Source organism: Nematolebias whitei, chromosome 4 (assembly GCF_014905685.2).
Source record: "Nematolebias whitei isolate Nwh7 chromosome 4, NemWhi1, whole genome shotgun sequence".
Lineage (NCBI taxonomy): Eukaryota > Metazoa > Chordata > Actinopteri > Cyprinodontiformes > Rivulidae > Nematolebias > Nematolebias whitei.
In genome coordinates, this window is record NC_056501.1 from 7,383,553 (window position 1) to 7,390,474 (window position 6,922).

Sequence of the window (6,922 nt, forward strand, 5' to 3'; positions counted from 1 at the left end):
ATATATATATATATATATATATATATATATATATATATATATATATAGAATATGTATTTTTGTTAAAATATTGGTTGATTAAAAGCTTAGCTCTCCATGGAAATAACATGATTTCTGTAAAACTTAGATAAATAAGGTTATTAACTGACTTTTTATGTATGTGAATGTTTAGCACCCTGAGATGACTTGTGTTGTGACTTGATGCAATATAAATGAAATGAATTGAACTAAATTGAATTATAACTTAGAGTAAGCAAACAGACAACGCAAAAGCTCCACTCTGTAAAATGGTTGGTGCTTTTATTTACAAGTGACGTGATTCTCAGGACTCTGGAAAGATCTGTAGAAGGATGAATGTGAGTATCTGGTTCCACAGGAGTATCTGAGTAGAAGATGAATCGAGGTGTGCTGTCTTGGTGTTTCACAGGCTCACACAGAACATGAAGGGTTCTAGAAGTGGCCAGCAAACCACAGCAGAGGCAGGCGAGTACGGGTGGTGGGAGAAGATGAACTCGAAGGCTGTTCCACAAAACCGAATGGCGTAAAATGTTCCAGTGGTGAGAAGTTGGTAAACGGGGGGCTTAAATACTGGATCTCATCGGCCAGAATCAGGCACAGCCGGTGATCAGTAATGTTGCCAAGCCACTCAGGACGCTGCAAAGTTAGTTTTGTGAACAGAAGAGGGACGCCTTTATGCTACAGTTTCATCTTAGGTTAAGATTATTTGATTATCTCATGCTGTTGTATTCAGTCCCATCTGCTCACAAAGACTCATGTTCAGGCTGCTGTTATGTCAAATGGTTTTAAATTATAATAGTTTGTGTTTGTTTTGTTTATATCTTAGATCCCTATTTACTGTTATTTTTATACAGTACTTTACATTTTGCTATGTTCGGGAGTGACTGTGACCATTTGCACATAATTTTGTTCCATCTCATGTACCACATGTGATGGAAACGACAATAAAGTTTGCATGAACTTGAACTTGAAATGGCAAAGTTGAAGCAAAGTTGGTCAAACTTGAAAATACTGCTGTGCTCAGTCTCGTGCAATGTTGTGAGATGTCACGTTCATGAACGCTCAGACACTGTCAAATCAAATTTGAGCTCTGTATCAGTGAAACTGTCGGGGCTGGAGCACTTTTTCATTAGATAAGGTCGTTTCTATGGGGCAGCCATCCTGAGTTGGGCTGACTCCTAAAGATAATCGTGTTTACATCCAACGACCAGTTTATTCAAGTTCCATTACAATCTGTCCAGTATGAGAACTGTACCTGACAACAAATGGACAGAAACACAAAAAACTGAAGGGCAGAGAGAAAAACGTTATTGCGCGCCTTAGCTTTTCAGCGGCAGGCAATAAACTCGAACCACCAAATAACTGAACAGATCAAATAAATTATGCGTGAAAATGGAAGTCAAATTATTGCATCATTACTAATGTTGGTATTTAAAATGAAAGCATTTTAAGTGTGTGTTTCCGCTGCATTAATAAACATTATTTTAATGAGTCGATGTGCTCTGTGATTTAATTTCAGGACTCTAACTGAAGGAGTGTGCAGGGGGTGGCTGGGTTTACTTTTGGATGCAGATCAGAGTTGTTATTTGGATTTATTATATCCAGCAAACCATGAGTCAGGGCTGCCGTTTCAGCACTGCTCATCGTCAAGGGGGTTGGTGTTAACTAAACACAAGTCAAACGACTTATTTTATTGTAATGCAAAAGCAAGACACTCACTATTCATCAATTAATGTTTAAGAGAAATAGTTTGAATATTGACCATTTCACGACAAAAGGTTGGTTTAATGCATGCTCAATGCAAATATTGAAAGAAAGACAGGTGAAATATTTGAAACTTGCAGAAACGCAGTAGTCTGGAGAGGGGAACTGCAACCGTTCCCAAATTGCTTTTGAGCTTTGAACTGGATTCGTTTCTCGGATACGTGCTGCGTCCCTGACAGACTGTGACCCTGAATGGATACGTCTCTGCAGCCTTCTCACCTCCCTGGTGAGACACATTATTGTTCTGCCATGAGCAGCCACCTTTCACCGGCGACCCGCGTGCAGCCCGAGGAAATAACCTCCCTCTTGACGATAACGGTCAGACGATCAGAGAGGATCTTCGCTGCCAAACTGCGTCAGAAACAGTGGTCAACACAGAAGCGTTCAGAGTAAAACCTCTTTTAAGTTATCTGTTATTGTCCAGGCCAAAATCAGCTGTCCTGATATCTTACAATACTGTTCTAGAGTCTTTAGTTTGTCCAAACAGAACCAGTCAAGGCAACCAAAAACATCTACTATTTATTTTCTATAGGAAAAGTTTAATTCAATGCCAAAAAAAAAGTAAATCCTCTGGAAAATTATATATATTTTTTGTAATTTTAAAACTAAAGAAAGCATCAGCAAAAAGGTCAATTTACATAAGAATTCAGAATGAATAGAAATACAATTTCAAATAAATTGTGGGAATCATCAATTAGTTATGAGCAGTCAGTATCATACCTGCAGTAATATCACTGGGATATAAGGGAGGAATGATCAGAAGAAAGTGAAAGTAAAAGTATTTAGATTAGAGCCCATTCAAGAGGGAATCTGCCATCTGAAAAACTTCACGTGTTTAGAAACCAACACTCTTGTTGGATTTTATAGTGGATCAATTCTGCAATAAATTGAGTGGGACTGTTTTTTTTTTCTGAACAGGGTCAGGTTTGTAACATCACACAGAATAATTTGGACAAAACAACACATCCTATGTTGCAAAAAAGTCTTAAGTGTAAAAAAAAAACTCATGCAAAACTGGCATGGTGTTAAAAATATACAACGAATGCTTTAGCTGGTAGTTTCACCGTCTTGTATAAAATGCTTTTCTGATTCTCCAAATTAAACTTGCTCCAATCATTGCCTACTGCAGGTAGGATACTGACTGTTCATAAGCAGTCAAACCCACAAGATAAGAATTTAAAAAAGGTGAACAATTCCTTTACATGTTACCTGAGCTGACTGATGTAAAGGCCTGCATTAAAACTCATGAGATTTAAATAAACCAAAAAGTGTTTTAAAATTAGATGCTCAGCTCCTTTAAGCTGTATGACCAGACCCAAGTTTCATTTTCATTTTTATTTTTCAAAAATAAGATATTTAGTTAAAAAGAGCTTTAACAGATAAGAGCAGAATGAGCCTGTTTTCATTTGATGGCAAACTTTGGGAGTTTACTTTCCGTCTAGTTTTGACATTTAAGCCATTGCATTTTTCAACAATAAAAGAAGAAGATGGACTTTTGTCCATCACAACAACGATAAAAACTAAAACAGCTCTGGTTTGAATCAATAATCTCACATCATCATCATCATCCCTGTGATGCTGGCTCTGACGGGTGCACCATGCAAAGTGCTGAAAGTGCAAGTTTTAAAATGCAGACTCTGCAGCTGATTGTGATTTAATGCAAACGATTAATCTGAGTGGGTCCTGAACACATCACAGTCACCCTGCAGGTGTAGCAGCAGCAGAGATGAAGCAGCGAAAAGGCTGAGTGGCAGTTAAAAGATGTGAATGTATGAGATAGAAAAGAGACTATTGATCTTTTGCAGATATGCTTTTGTGTGTTTGAGTGATTAATTGTGTGTGTGGGGGGGGGGGGTTGCACTCAGGAGATTCAGCCATTGGTCTAATCATCCAGACTCCTGCATTATTCCATTTTGATCACTTTAAATTGCAGATTTTCTGTTCATGTATAATTACTGCATGGACTTAAATATTTCCTTTGTAAATACATAAAACATGATTCCATGAAAGAGATTTATTACATCTGAATAGGAACATTTGGTAAAATATTTCAAAGAATGTAGGTCAAGGTGACCTCTGGTGTAATATACACAGGAGTGGGCGCATGTGAGCGTCTGAGAGTCGCACAGAGGGATTAAAATTACAGCTTTAAAACGCAAGCAGCTTCATTTATTTTCAATCCATTGTTAAAACAAAATAAAGTCAAAAATTGATAATAATAAAATATCCTTTGCAAATTCAAACTCAAAACATGCATGTGATAGAAACATTGCCGCCCACTCGGCCTCAGGATGAACAGATGAGCTGAATAATACCTCAAAACAATAAAACCTTCATCTTCAATGCACACGTTCCTGCAACAGTTATAGATTAAAATAAAAAAAAACTTGTTTTCACTCTGCAGTTTTCTTTTTAATATCCTTGTTCCAGCTGGACCGCATGTGAAAAAGCAAATGTTCTCAACTTCTTTTCTGGACACAGAGATCACCAAGTATGCTAACTGTAAATGACACCCTGCATGAACATGGTGGCTGATCCTCCAGAACATTTACAGCAGGAGAGATGAACACGCTGAAAACAGCTGCTGTTATTACCACCTGCACTTTGTCTGGCTATCTGCTCATCTCATGACATTATGGACGCATGTGTCTTCTGGGCTTTAGCAACAATGAGCAAAGCAACATCTCACCTCCTTCTACAGGTGTGTAGTGGAGAGCATCAACATGTGGCATGGAGGCTGCACAGCTGCAGAAACAAAAGCTCTGCAGAGAGTGGTGAAGGCTGCACAGGAGTCTGTTGGAGTCAGCCTCCCCACCATCACTGACATCTACACCTCCAGATGCAGGAAGAGGGCCACCTGCATCATGAAGGACCCCACTCACCCAGCACACACTTTTTGCCCCACTCCCCTCAGGAAGGAGGTTGTTGAGCATTAAGTGTAGAACCACTAGACTGAGGAACAGCTTCTACCCTGAGGCTGTTAGACTCATGAATATATAACCAGAATAATCACTTTGAAAAAGAAACAAATCACTTTAATGTCACTTTGATTGTTGATATGTGCTGCTGATTATCCATGCTGCTGATCTCATGCTGCTGATTTATTTCATGCTGCTGTGTTCATTTGTACTCATCTGCTCACACTGACTCATGTTCATGCTGCTGTTTGGCATATTGTTTAGCACTATTGAGTGTTTAGTGTTTTTAGTTCATATCTTAGATTTTATTTCATTTTCATTTACCCTTTATTTATCCAGGTAGTCTCATTGAGCCACGAGAACTCATTTTCAAGAGAGACCTGTTTAGGGAGCAGATAGTGGGAGTTAAGGGCCTTGCTCAGGGGCCCAGAGTGGGACGGATGAGGGTGGAGGGAGGTGTGGGTGTTCCAGCTTTTCCACCCACATTTTGATGTTGACGGTATCGGGAGTTACTGTTTTTCTTTTTCATTTTATAGTTGGATGTAACTGGGACCCTGTGTACACAATTTTGTTCCACCCCATTTACCACATGAGACACGAATGACAAATAAAGAATCTTGACTTGGCAAGTTAACATAGTCCACCGTTTCTAATGTGCATTCAATAAAATACTTTTCATTTTGAATCACATCTTGCTTCTTCAAAGTACATATTATGTGTATTAGCGCACTTAAAACGATGCTGTGGTTTTTTTTTTTTTCTAAGCATGAGTGAATTTGTCCAGCTGTTAAAATATGTCTGTAATCACGTGCTGTGTAAAGAAATGACTGCAGAGTTTTAGGTTTTCTTTCGGCTGCTCCCACAGCCAGCGAAATCGCATGAAAGATTTGGCAATTGCTTTCCGCCGGATGCCCTTCATGACGCAAGAAACTGTCCAGATGACCCGACTGAGAATTATTGGATTTAATCCCTGGATGATTGAGCATGAACTTTGTTGCAACCTGAGCTCGAACCCACAACCTCAGGATTACAAGACCGTGCCACTGTTCCACCATCTGACTGCAGCCTTTTAGAGTCGGGGAGGTAAACATCTTTGTTAGGATAGATATTTTGCAAGTGAAGAAAATGAGAAGACAGAATAAATATATTTTACTATAAAACACAGAGCACAACAGAAGAAATATAAACTATCTCTTATTTCACGGGTCTGTGTTGCTGTATTCATTCTGTCTGGACTTCTCTTCTTTCTTTGTTTTTCAGCACACGTTCTCTTCTTTATGTCAAGATGTTTGACTGTTTTTCTGCTTTCCTGCTCATTGTCTCCCTCAACCTCACACACCTGTCAGCCATCTGTAATCATCTCACCTATTCTCACCTGCCAATCATCCGTCCCAGTACAAGCTCCCTGGTTTTAATCAGTCTCGGCCTTTTTTATGCGCACGAGTCTGTTGAGTGCTTTTGTTGTTATGCCTGCATTTTTGATTTTGTTTCATTTATCAAATAATTTTAGAGTTTAACCTGCCAGTCTGCACTCCAGTCCTCACTGAGCATTACAATACCACCACAGCAACAAAGTAACCTTTACCTGCAACCTGCTTACACTGCATTGAATGGGTTTATCCCATGCACTTCTTATCTGTTTTTATCTTTGATTTTCTGATCTGAACATGTCTTCCTGTTGTTCTGCATCAAGTGAACCAAGTTTGTTGCCAAACACTCAGCATCAGACACTTTTTTTACGAAAAGGGAATGTATATTTTATACACCACATTACCTAACACTTGTTGCAGCTTTTGGCCGCACACTGATTGCGAATACAGCAGAGAGAGAAAGAAAAAGGAAAGCATGTTTTAATGTAACATCCTGATCAATCCAACTTCAAATGCAGTGAAATAAATATATACTGTATTTTCTGGCATATAAGTCGCAGTTTCTTGCATAGATTTGTCAGTCCTGCGACATATACGCCAAAGCGACTTGTGTACGTTTTTTTAACGCAATTTTTGAGTGACCCTTTAAATTTTGAAGAATCGCAACAGCGACTCCTCCCGTGCCCGCTCGCTTCCCTCAGCTGGTGCAGGAACGCTGGAGAGCTAGCAGCTCCGGCTTGGATGGATGGATGGATGGATGGATGGATGGATGGATGGATGGATGGATGGATGGATGGATGGATGGATGGATGGATGGATGGATGGATGGATGGATGGATGGATGGATGGATG